General features: G+C 43.4%; 1 long non-coding RNA gene across 2 annotated transcripts in view; it reads right to left on the bottom strand.

The window, feature by feature from the left end:
* Positions 1-1,207: 1,207 nt before the first annotated feature.
* The window catches only part of LOC141728680 (uncharacterized), a 34,078-nt gene continuing 21,994 nt past the window's right edge, over positions 1,208-13,291 (bottom strand). For both annotated transcript variants that reach the window (XR_012579825.1, XR_012579826.1), the window contains exon 3: positions 1,208-2,660. This is a non-coding gene — a long non-coding RNA (uncharacterized LOC141728680). The remainder of the gene's footprint in view (positions 2,661-13,291) is intronic.

Genomic DNA, 13,291 nt, shown 5'->3' with positions numbered 1-13,291 from the left:
CAATATCTGCCCATTCCAGCTGAGGCTGAGGGTTGAACCAAGAGGAAGAAATTTGAGACACTCCCTTGGGGCATCCTCATATATCATGCTATATGAAATAGGCCTTCTCTGCCCTAAATGCAATCCCAGGAGTGGTTGCTTACTCACCTGGTGAGAACAGTGCAAAGCACAACTGCTGATCCATGCTGATGATATCACTGCTGAGATTTCCTCCTGGACATGTCCTGCAGCAAGAGCTCAGAGAAAAAATCTGGGTGAAGGACATGCACTTCTGTCTTCAAAGGGACCCCTGAAGCCACCATTCCCAGTTTGCCATAGGAGCACACAGGTCATGAAAAGACCGTGCCAGCATTGACACCAGACCCACAAAAAGAAAGACTCCGAGGAGCAGGACAAACTCAGGGCATTGAGTGGTGTTGAGGACTTTCTTCATGTCATAATTGGCTTCAGCAAACCTTCTGCTTTAGTCACCTGAGAACTGTTTCCCATTCACAGTACCTGTGCAGAATTCTTCTATGCCAAGTAGCCTTTATGTGAAACAGTCTTCCTATGCTTAGAGCAAACTACTAACAGAGGACTGGAATCCTCTGAGGCCACGGTGACTCATGACTGGGTAATTACCGACAGCCCTGCTCCTCTGAGACCTGCACCTACCTATGGGCTGGCCTTCATCAGTGCTCCTAGTTCCAGCAGAAAGGCCAAGCCCCAAGCACACCAGGGAAACCAAACATCTGATCCCCTGAGGTGCTGCTCCAGGGCAAGGTAGGAGGCACATCAGCGATACAGTGTGGGAGAGCTGCAGTTTATCTCAGAATCCAGAGCTATCAATACAGCTGCAGTGGGGAGATGCAAAATCTTTAATTAACTTTTGCTCACTTGCTCGCAGCGCTGGTGGAGGTGGGTGGATGTGATCGTTGCTCAAGGGAGGATTCTCCCCTCCCCCTGCTTTTGAATTCCCAAGCAATCAGTGCTCTGTATAGAACAACATAAATAGAGCTCCTCAAACCTGGTGGGCTTCAGTTTTGTTTTGTTCCCTTTGGGGTGGGTTTTCCCTCCTCCCCGTTCTATCAAATACCAAGAAATTTATGGACCACTTCGAATGTGTTTGCACACCTTCTTTGCATCTTAACTGACAACATACACGCTTTTTTAATTAAAATTTTATTGGCTTTTCCATAAGTGATGTACCTACTGTAAGTAAGCACAGTTCAGTACAGATAACATGTGGTTTGTTTAGTTATCTTGCAGGAGATTATTTCTGTTATCATTGTAAGTTTATTATTGTAATTATTGAAAGAGAGAAGGCTGACAGAGAGAGAGCATACAGAAGGAAAATGGGGGGGAATTAAAAGATAATAATAAAAGATAATTGCAGTCTCCTTTGTTCTTATTTTTTCTCCTGACAACCTACTGTGCATGCTAAATTTCAGTTTAATGTTAGAGTCCCTCCTTTTGCTAACACACCCCCATCAATAACACAAGGTCTTTAAACCCTAGATGCCTGCAATTAACTTCAGTATCAAAAAAAGACAGAAACTGTCTTTCTTGTTACTACTACCAACCCTGTGAATATCTCAGAATTATCCTTTTCACCTCTGTCTTCTGAATTAATTCGATATTTTTAACCCTCTTTAGAAATTGTATGGTTTGGGCACACAGAAAATTAAAGATAAGCATTATGTATGTGGGGAATGTGTGTGCATGGAAAGGCTGAGGGAGGGACATTACAGACTGCACAGATAGCCAGGTGCTCCTGGCATCATTCCGAGGAGCCAGTCACCATTCTCTTGGTGAAACACTGTGCTGCCCCGTGCTTGTCTGGAGGGACACAGGTTCCAGAGGCAGTGAACATTCATTCCCCGTTCATGCGAAGTGCAAGGGAATCTGCACATGCTGGTAATCTCAGTAAGAGAAGTGCTAGTCTCAGCTGAGATTATTTTTTTCCCACATTTCAGAGAGACACTGGGCAATGCTTAAAACTACTGGAGGAGGGTATCAGAGGGCCACTTCTTTCCTTTTGCTGCAATGGAAAAGGGCAAGACTTTCATATAAATCAGATGGTTCTAATAAGGTTACTTTTTTAGATACTTTGATCCAGACTACTAAGGTTCTCAAGGATTGAGACTTTGAACTTGACTATGTATTATCTTAAAACACGAGAGAAAGGAATGGCACAACCAGCATGAACTATTGAAGTGTTCTGGGCTTCAGCAATGTCTCCCACACCACAATGACTTTGTGTTCAACTGGGTCAGCAAAAAAGGGGAAAAGCATAGGTCTTAGTGGGACAGCACCACATCCAGACATTAGTAGTAGTGGCATATGTTTTCATCTCTAATAACTGAGTATGTTCCACTGAACCAGACTGCAAAGCCCCTCCTCAGCAGGGACATGAAGAGTTTCATGGTCAACAGAGTCAAATTCTGCAGAGATATACAGCGGGAAATCTGTCCTCTAGGTATTAAATGCAGAAGTGCCACAAAAGCAGTTTCATCTAATGTCCTGGCCTGACTCCAGCCAGAGCCCTGTGTCATTCCAGGAATCTGGTGAGTGGCAAACCTCACTCAGGTCAGGGGGTCAGAGCTGGAGCCATCCAGCTATGAGCTATTCAGATGCATCTCAGAAAATCCTCCCAACAGACCAAGCCTCGTGAAACCAACCTGAAAAAGAAAAACCAAGAAATCAATGCTGTGCTCTTTACAGTTTTTCTGCGGTAAATAAATACTGCATTACCTACACTGTGCTCACATTAAAGGATTCTCTTCACTCAAGGTACTTACTCACTTCAGCATATTTGGTGCTTGCTTCCCCTCTTTGCCAAGGAACCTGATTTGTGATGTTGCATGAAACTTCAAAATGAAGTACAGCTCTCCCTTCCCTCTCTCAAAAAGGAGGCTAACAAGCTGCACACCCTCACTCACCTTTCCCAGGGAAGGAGAGCCACTGCCCATGTTACTGCTTTACAATGACATTACTATTTATGGTCTCAAAAGTTCTTGTCAGGGTTCCTCTAGTGAAGAGGAGAAAGACAGGAGAGAAGACTGTGAAGGTCAAAACAAATGGACAAACCAGGAGAACTTTTTTTCCACTGGGGGAGTGGGTGAGAGATGAGGAGAATACACCCCTTGAGATCATCTTTGACCATAAAAAAGCAGCAGGGATCAAATCAGCTGATTTTCATTTGAGGTGACGAAATCTGGAGATCAGACTGTAAATATATTCAAGAATAACCAATTTTACCGTGCCTTCATTATCTAGCAATGTCTATCCTGACCTGCGGGAAACAAAGCAATGAAAGAAACTGGAAGGAAAATATTTTTAAATTAACCCAGATTTCTCAAACCACCTAAGATAGACAAACAAACAAATAAAACAGGCTGAGCCGTCACTCACTTCTTGGATGCAAGCTCACGTCAACTTAATTTCTCTGAATTGATTTGCTTGTTGCCATTGCTTGCCATTTTTATTTTTTGGTCCCTGAAAACATTGTAAAAACCAGCTAATAGAGGTACAAAATAGTAAGTTTTATGTACATTGCAGAAACTTGTATATGGTGCAGTTTGTTAAGATCTCTGCCGTTCCCCCAGCACCGTGTCAGGTTTGTCTAACACCCAGCCCCTGAGTTACAGTTTTACGGCGCCGATTTATAGCGCTGTAAGTTTAATATAGTGGCGCATTGTAAAAGGTTGGGTTTGGGTTTTTTTTTTTTTTTCCCCCTTTCCCCTTCCCTTAATTAATATTTCAGGGAGAGCAGCGCAAGGGCAGGGAGCGGGAGCGGGGCCGGCATTCGGGAGCGCCCGGAGCGCGGCCGGGGACGGGCAGTGCTGCCCCCTGCCGGCCGGCCGGCGCCGCTCCCCTCCTGCCGCCGCCCTGCCCGCCGGGCCAAGGGCGGGACAGCGCCGGGCCCGCAGGCCGCCCTCAGGGCACCGAGCCGCCGTCCTCCGAAAAAGCCGCCGTTCTTTTACAGTAAGAGAGCGCTCCCTCACTAATTAAAAGAAGAAATAACCCACCCCGCCCAAGAATATGGCAACCGGAAAGTGCTGCAAATTGAACGGACGCAAACCCCTCGGGCGCCTTTTGCTGTTAATGGTGGTGTGGAACTGTAAATAACATAAAACATGGCAGCCCTTGTGCACGGGGGGTAAAATACCATCTTTAGGCCCAGGAGCTCTTTCCTGTGCTTGGCTCATTGGTGTGCTCGTCTCTCGTGTTCTGTGGCTGGGATTGTGCTGCTTGTTGGGGCCTCCTCTTCAAGGCCTTCACCTTCCTGGAGGTCACCTCAGCCCGCAGGACTCTTCCGAGATGTGGGGAACCTCTGGATAACTACAGGGAAAATAGGGGCCTTGCTGCTGGCTTGTAATACAATCACAGACTATCCTGAGTGGGAAGGGACCCACAAGTGTTATTGAAGTACAGCTCCAGGCCTCGCACAGGACAGCCCCAAGAGTCACACCATGTGCCTGCAAGCATTGTCCAAACACTTCTCAAACTCTATAAGGTTTGGTGCTGTGACTTTTAAGTCTCCTTGTTTGCCATCCTCCAGTGTGTTGTTTTTTTCCACAGACTAGTGAGACCTAACAATGCTGCCAGCAGAACCAAGCTGTATTGTCTTACAAGGGAGGTGATGTGCCAGAAGTGAGTTGTGAAGTGAAGATGCTTCAGGGACGGAGGAAAGAAGAGATGCTTTGGCTTTCATGGCAGCTCCTCTTCCACTGAGCCCCCTCTACTCCAAACAGCTGTTTGCCATCAGCCGTGCCCATCGCTGGAGTCAGTTCCTGCTTTAGTCCCTGCTCCCCTCTGTCTTCCCTATTTCCCTAGATCACCAATTTGTCTGATTGTTTGCAATTAACTGTTGATTATGGTGTACAAAAGTCCAAGGAGGATAATTAAAAACCGCTCAGCCAGCAGCAGTGGAAAGACTGCTGCTGCAGAAGAGAGAGCAGGGCACAACAAGCACGTCCCTGCTTCGGGTGGCACGACATGGGCTGGTGAGGACCAGTGAGCCTGGTGTGCTCAGGTAGGAGATAGGCTGCAGGAGAGGCAGGGCAGGTCAGAGGCTGGTGGTGATCTCAGAAAGTCAGATGAAACTTTGCAGCTTAATGCCACAGCCCCCAGAACCATGAAAAGAGGGGTAGTTCCCCGCCCCAGTTATGATTCATGAAAAAAATTGAAGTCTCAAAATCAGGGAATGAAGTGAGATGAACAGACAGAGGAGGGATTATGATGAAATAAATTCCATTTAAAAAAAAAAGAAATTAAGTAAAAATATTTAAATGCAATGGGATGACATGAGTTGAAATGAAAGGACCATAAATTACCCAAATGATACTCAATGAAATCTCGAAATCAGGGAACAAAGTGAAATGAACACACAGGAGATGTATTATGATGAAAGAAATTGCAGTTGAAAAACACCCAAAAATTCTGAAATTAAATTAAAACAATTAAATGATGATGACATGAAGTGCAGTGAAACAGACCAAAACTGGCCACAGTGATACTCATTGAATTTACAAGATTTCATTTCCTTTGTTAGTTGCATTTCCTTCTAACATATGTCCTGTCCAGTCTGTTCATTTCAGTTTGTTCCCTGAGTTTGAGATTTGATTTCCTTTCATGAAATGAAGAACCTTCATTTCATGAAAGGAAGTCAAAATGACATCTCAAAATCAGGGAACAAATTGAACCAAACACATAGGACAGAAATTACAATGAAATGCAATCAAAAAGAAAAAAAGAAAATTTTGAAATGAAGTGAAAACATTTAAATGGAATGGACTGTCATGAAGTGCAGTTAAAAGTCCTAAATATTGCTGAAATTATGTTCACTGAAATCTCAGAACTGGGGAACAAAACTAAATGAACAGACAGAGGAGAAGTTATGATGAAATGAAATGAAATGCAATTAAAAAATTAAAAAGAAAAATATTGCATGTAATTAAAATAATTAAATGGACTGGGATGACATGAAGTGCAGTGAAATATACTGAAACTTGCAGAAATAATACTTATAGAAATAGCAAGATTTCACTTCCTTTCATGAAATGAAAATTCTGCATTTCATGAAAGGAAATAAAGTCTTGAAATCAGGGAATGAAGTGAACAGAACACACAGGAGAGGAATTATGATGAAATAAATGGCAATCAAAATTTTAAAAAAATTCTAAAATGAAGTGAAAAAAAGTTAATGGAATAGGATGACATGATGTGCAGTGAAGTGGACCAAACCTGACCAAAATAATACTCATTGAATTAGCAAGATTTCATTTTATTTCATGAAATATCAGTGGGACCAGGAGCCCAGTAACTGCCACATGCACCTCAGGCCATAGCAGTAACATCAAAGCCTTGAGTGATTTCCTTAGTAACTTTGCTGAATGGGTTGAAGAAACACATTTCTCTGTCTCCTCAAGCAGCATCTCTTTTTAGACAAGTTGTCAGTGGAAAACCTTTCAGGAAATCACCTTGCTGTGAATTACACTTTTGTTGCATGAAATAAAGCACAAAGGCAAATGCTGGAGCTGATAATGCAAAGTGCCCACTCAGTCCTGTGTCAACACAGATCATTTTTATACACAGTAATAGACGTCATGGGGTGTTGAGGGGAAGCCTGGGCAGGAACAAAGTACATACAATAAATTAAAACCTTGGAGGACTGAGTGTGAGAAGCAGAGTTTTATTGAGGTAGAGGCATTTTGCTTCCCCAGTTATACAAAAAAGAACTGCAGATCAATTAGAATGAAGAAAAGTCTCACCACTTATGTGGGCTAAATGGACTCTACACTCAGAGCCTCTCTCAGATGCCACCTGTAAACAAGAACTGCCTCTGACTCTGCAAAGGGAAGTGGGAAAAGGGATGTGCACATAGGACTGTTGTTTGTCTCTTAATAGCATTGCAGAAATTGTAAAAAATATCTTTTCCCCATGAAAAATAAATAGCTTTTCCAAAAGAACCATGCATCCACCTATGCTTTGTCATAGGTGAAACCAAGTCTTGGTACATGGTCAGCTGAGCCCACACAGCCTTTTCTGCTTAAAGGAAGGGATGGTCTCCCTCACCCTGAATGTGTTACTCTTCGAGCCAGGTCTTATGAGCTCTGAGAGGAACACATTACACCCAAGATAGCTCTGCTACCTGGAATGGAATAAAATCAGCGGGATGGCTTCTGAGGTTGTGTTGGAAACAGAAAAAGGTCTAATAAAAGGCAAAATAACAAAGCTCTTACAGAGAAAACCGGAGCCAGGGGCAAGAGGTTCTTGCTCCTGCTAAAACACTCCACAAAAGTGATTATTTCCTTTGTTCTCTTCTGTTTCTAGTGAATTACCTAGGCCAGACCTCTTGGCTCCTGTCCAGTCAGGGAGCCCCAGGTCTGAGGTGAAGTCCTAAAGCTCCTATGAGGTGTCTTTATACTAAATTGAGGAGAGGAACTTCGGGGCTTTTTGCCTTTTTAAGCAGACGAAGACAGTGACCAAATTATTCTTTGTCTGCTTAAAATTTGGTCACTCCATCAACAGGGGCACATCCCTAAACACCCTGTTGTCTTTCTTTACCTCTCCACTTCCCCTCATCCTGTGAGATAACCTTTCCTTCTCCAGGCCCTTTGAGCCCATTCTTGTTGCCCACCAAACCCTTCAGTGAGCTATATGAATCATTAGCCTGGCAGGATGTGATCCTAATTTCTGGGGTGGTTTCTGCTGTCTTAGTGAGTTAAAGCCACTCAGGGTATGATACATGCATGGTAAGAAGATGTTAGATACAGATGGAAGAAAAAAAATATCTTTCTTTGAAGGGAATAACACAGTACCAAAACCTAGTGAAGTGTTTCAATATCGTGCAAGAAATAAACCTAGAGTCATTCCCAGCCCTGACCTGTATTTGAATGACCATATTGTACCCCAGATAAAACCAGCAATACAGAAATGAGTAAAAATGAAGAGTAAAAAGAATAATTGAATTGCTTTGATTGTCAAAGAGGGGTTCAGGACAGCCCAGCTGTGATTATAATGAACATCTTTTGTTTCCTCTGTGGGAGATCTGTAGGGATACAGTTGCTATAAAAATAGGGGCTCAGCAAACTGGTAGGACACAATTACAGGAACTGTGCCATGCTGCTACACAAAGCATAGTTCAAGACACAGACATAATATTTTCTTTTAAAAAGGTGGAGTTAATTGCAAATTTTCTTGGTTTCACCGAAATCTGCATCTTGGGTTCATTTGAACAAAGGAAATGTGAACAGCTGGGATACCAGAGGCAGAGTGAAAAGGAGAAGGAATTCAGTGCAAGGGAAAATGCAAAAATATAAACTGAATCAGACTTAATGCATCAGGGAGGAACTTTGCCTTCACTTTTTAAAATAATATCCCTTATCCTGAAGACACAATGCTGGATGTTATAAGAAAATTACTGTCCTCTGAAGCCTGATGTTTCAAAATAATGAAGGCTAAAGTCCCATTAGATGTTTGTTTAAGGTCTAACACATTTAGCAGCTGTAAAACCTAACCATAATGTCTTGCTGTTAGTCCACTAAATCACATTATTCTCTAGCAGTGGGATGTGTTCTCTGTTTAGCTGCCCTGCCTGCCCCAAAACTAGAGTTTTCTCACTGAATTTGCCACTTGGTTGTACAGTTCTTGCTCTAGACCTTGAATTTAGGGCTGTTCAAAAGGGATGTGAGAAACATCTTTGAAAGAGCTGATCTCCTGCCAGGCAGTTCAGGAGCAACACAGGCAAGACTTAGACTGACATAAGAAAAGGCACAGTTTTTCTTTTGTAAGACTTTAGGCAGCAAACAGTAACTCCTGGAATACAGAGCTATGGGACACTCATTCATTCCAGTGACAATGCCCTGCCCACAGTTTACTGCTGTCTGCACCATGGCATGATGGACAGGCCAGAGTGAATGAGGGTTTTCTCATGGTGGGCACCATCCTAAAAGAAAGCAGGCTGCCCATGTTTCATTTACAATTTCAGCAGGAGTTTTGCTCTCTTGAACTCACTGTGCTTTGGTCCATGGATCCTATCCAGCAGAAAGTTTCATTGCAGCTCAGCTGCTCCGTGAATCTGTGTTGTTAAGTCTCGGTGTCCTGGCATTCAGGCTGCTGAAATACAATGCCTTGAAGTCTCAAATCTTCATGTCAAATTCCTCACTTACCTCAGTCACTGACAGGCTTTCATCTCATTCAGATAAGCTCCTCTCAGCATTTAGAAAGTCATCCTTACAGCCCAGTCTAACTTCTCTGCTGAGCCTCTTAGCCCAGTGACAGTTTTATACCTCTCTCCCCTACTGTGGATGTGCCAGACCCAGAACGACAATCCTCAGAACTCACATCAATAAATTGTGCCCCAAAGTTGTGAGTTTTGTCCAAAAGTTGTAAGCTCAGATAGATTACTTAGGGACAACTTCAATTTCCCATAGTCTGTATTTCCCTATCAGTTGCTGGCTGGAGAACTGGGCTTTAGAAAGAAGGAAAGAACAAAGACATTAATTCCCTGCTCCAGGAGACAGACCTGCACGACCTGGGAAATCCGTAAAATCCTGAGCTGGCACCACCCCCAGCCCTGGGGTCTCAAAGTGCCACTGGGTGAAGCCAGGCACCATAGCTCATCAACACAGAGCAAATGCAAACTTTATTGTGTAGTCATTGTTGCTGGAAGAATTATCTATTCTTTATCTCTTCGAGAGCGTGAGAGATTAAGTTTGGAAGCCTATTAGCAACCGTTGAAATGCCATTGTTATCATTCACTGTTAATCATCACGCCTGCCTCTGATGCACTTCATCAGACCAGTTGACACTTGGGCTCTAAATGAGAGTCAGCCAAGTGGGAGAGATGTGGAAAATGCCCACGGCTCTTGCACAGGGCTGGCATCTTCTGCTCATGGCAGTTTTGAGTCAAATAAAGACCCCAGCAGCAGGGCGGGAACTCCTGGCAGATTCTTCCAGGACCCTAACTGATTACAGCTGGTCTTGGCAGTACATATAAATGGCACAGTGAGGTAGCATGAGCTCCCTGGCATGAAACATCCCACACAGGACTAACAGACATGCTGAGGAAGCCAGGCCCTGGTCAGGGAAAATGTTTCTCGGGGTCTTTTTGGAAACTCTTGCCTGCCAGCTGTTAATGGATGGGGCTGAACTGCAGTCTGCATGTTAATGAGCCTATTATGAGCGGCACTTTATCTTGTGACAAAGGTGGTTTTAATGGAGTTGAAAGGTTTCCCAGAGTAAATTCTAAATGTCCTAATAATGCAATGAAGACTCCATTAGTGTATTTATTAATTACAACACAGCCATGTTTCAGCAAGCTGTTTCAGCACCCCAGTATGTGACTTTCCCACTAGAGAAAGCTCACAGGGACATGTCCTGCAACCTGAAGATGAGAACCTGCAGTCCGTGTCACGATCCTTCTAGAAGCCCTTAACATGGTGTTCCTTATCTTGTCTTCCACTTTTACTTTTACTCTACTTTATCTGGCAGTAATTCTAGCCTTGATGTCTGTGAGGAGCTCTGGGGGCTTATCACCCAAATGCTTCAAAACACCTCCTCAGCCTATGTGTCACTGTCACAGTTCTGGAGTGGCATGAAGGCTCATCTCATGTAGATTTGGGCCATATCTCACAGCTCCCCAGGCACAACCCATTGTTGGGTAGGACATTTTGATGGGACTTTACCTGTACCATGAATCTTGCAGCAAAAGTGATGGTCATGTCAGCCTGCTTTTACAAGGCACTGTGACAATGCACCAGTTGTTATTCTTTGCATGCCTGGGCTCAGATCCTTTAAAGTTCAGGTCACTCACTGAGATGAATTCCTTGTCTCAGGACTGATGCTGTCTTTTTTACACTACCAGTCAGAGGACTCTTCTATCTTAGATGCTCTGGCTAGGTTTCCATGAAGATTGTTCAGAGGAGAAAGGGACCATGATAGTTGTTTTACAACACTGTCAGATAGAGGACATCTTTCTTTGTCTTTCAGGTTATGATTTGCATTAATAGTGAAGTGTGAATGACTGCAGGCTTTCTGTGGGTATGCTGGAGTCAAGCTTTTGAACTCTTTCCTCTCCTAGGAACTAGCACACTCAGAGGTGAGGAAAATAAGGTGTGCAATTAACATAAAATTCTGGCACAGTATCACGATTCATAGTATCACCTGGTTTTTTTTTTTCTGTGCTCATCACCTTTGTCTTTTATTGAATGACATCTGTGCACAGAATACCTATGTTTTCAAGCTGCAATCCACATCTCATTTGGCAACCATACACCTGTTGGAAAAAAAAAAGCTAACACAACAATTCACAACTTTTCACTGACAAAGAGAATGTGATCTTTCCTACCTCCACCAAAGACTCCAGCTGAGAAACTTGTGGTAAAAGGAGCTACATAGATCTATAGGAGATGCTTTCATTCATGCCAACAGGCTCATTGGTAATTTTTAAGAAAAGGTTTAAAATCTATTTCAGTGGGAAAAGGGGACTAAATAATCTCTTTCAATCCAGTTTCACTCCAAGCTCTCAGCTGCATTGTAATTAACTTTACTATCTGCAGCAGTATAAGAACATTTTCAGTCAAAATAAGAAATTATGCTTCTTCTGTAGTGCTGTCTATCCAAGGCTGAATTATCATATCATCCTACTGTCTGCTGCCATCCTTGCTGTGAAGCAGCTTGTCCCTGCTGACAACAAGCAGTGGTGGGACAGAGAGACTCCATCTCCCTGACTCACTGCCCCCTCCTACGCACTGTTGCTGCCACATTTGAAGACACCATGAAAGAGACCATCCTGCATGAGCCCTTCTTGGTGGCAAGCATGCCTTGCTAAGGAATTACAGATCTCATCAGAGGTCCAGCAAGTTTTAATACTGTATCTAGAAGAAAAATGGCTGCATTTTGGTCTTTTAACGCAAAAAGGGTGGGGGCATTCCATCATTTCTTTAAAGCAAAGATGAAATTTCTCTGAACATGGAAAATGCTGTATTCAGATGAGTCCATGCCTGGACTCAGATGCCATCACATAATGTGTGATGGCATCTGTGAACTTCAACATCATCACAGAAGGGTATTATTACAGAAGGAGGTTCATCCTGGTTAACATAAGTATCCACACACTTCTGAGAACAAAACAAAAGGACCATGACAGATATGGATACCTCTGTTCTACCACTCTTCTGGGGGTAAATCGCAGGGATCCTGGCAGACATCATGAAGGAAAAGATTAGCTTCCTGATGTTTGCCATAAGTGATCGGAGAGGCACATTAAACCACAAATAGAGCTGTTTGTATTTCTAAATCAGTCCTGAACATGGTGGTTTTTCTGGAAAATAGAAATAATATAAATTAATTTGTCAGCTCCTGTTTAGATCCCAGCCTGCTCCACAGAATACATTGAGAAGAGCTGGTTGAAATAATTATTCTTGACTTATGCAATCATTCTTTTTATTTCTGAAGGCTAATGGAGTGAAAACACGCTTTCCAGACCTTTGCTAATGACAGAGTCAGAAATAATGATCGGGGACCCTTATGTTCCTCTCATAATGAGGAAAGCAACACAAAATGATAGGGATGTGAGTCCTCAGCAATCACTTGTTCTTTATTTAAAAGGCAAATGGAGCATTCAGATGAGTTCTTTAGGTTAATGGAGCCACAAATAAGGTTTTGGGGCAAGAATTTTTCACGGATAATGCAATACAGGCAATCACTTCTCTGGAGGACAGAATTATTTACAGATGTTGAAATTTCTCTGTCACAGAGAGGCAACCTAAAAGCCAACACTGCGAGGACAAGCCAAATTAATCCTTGATTTCTCATTGCCCCAAGTCTGTGCACAAAGTCCCCTTTGGTGCAGAAGCACCACATGCTCAGCCTGGGTGTCAACTGCTGAAATGGTACAGGATGGTCATAGGAAATGAGAGTCCCAAATTATTCAGAGAACGAGACATAGGAAATTTGAAAATCACTTCCCATATGCCTGTCACCTGAACCTCATGTCCCTCTGCCATGCACTTTCCTGTCCCCTACCCTTGCCCAAGCTGAGATTCTGAGACTAACCCAGCTCACACAAGACCCCCAGCAAAATGAAATGACCCAGACACTCCTGTTCCACTGTTTGCTGGGGGTCATGAGACTGGACAAAGCAAGCCCAGGAGGTCCCTCAGAGGAGCCCTAAGTAGGAGCTCAGGCAGTTTTATCCCAAGGGAGAAGAGGGCAGAGGTAGTCATCCACACAATCATCAGCTTCAGAGAGAAGGAGTAGAGTGTAGGAAGTCCCCCAGGCTCTGTGCTGATGGTGAAATGCA

Source organism: Zonotrichia albicollis, chromosome 3, assembly GCF_047830755.1.
Source record: "Zonotrichia albicollis isolate bZonAlb1 chromosome 3, bZonAlb1.hap1, whole genome shotgun sequence".
In the NCBI taxonomy this organism is placed as follows: Eukaryota; Metazoa; Chordata; class Aves; order Passeriformes; family Passerellidae; genus Zonotrichia; species Zonotrichia albicollis.
This window is presented reverse-complemented; position numbering and strand designations above follow the sequence as displayed.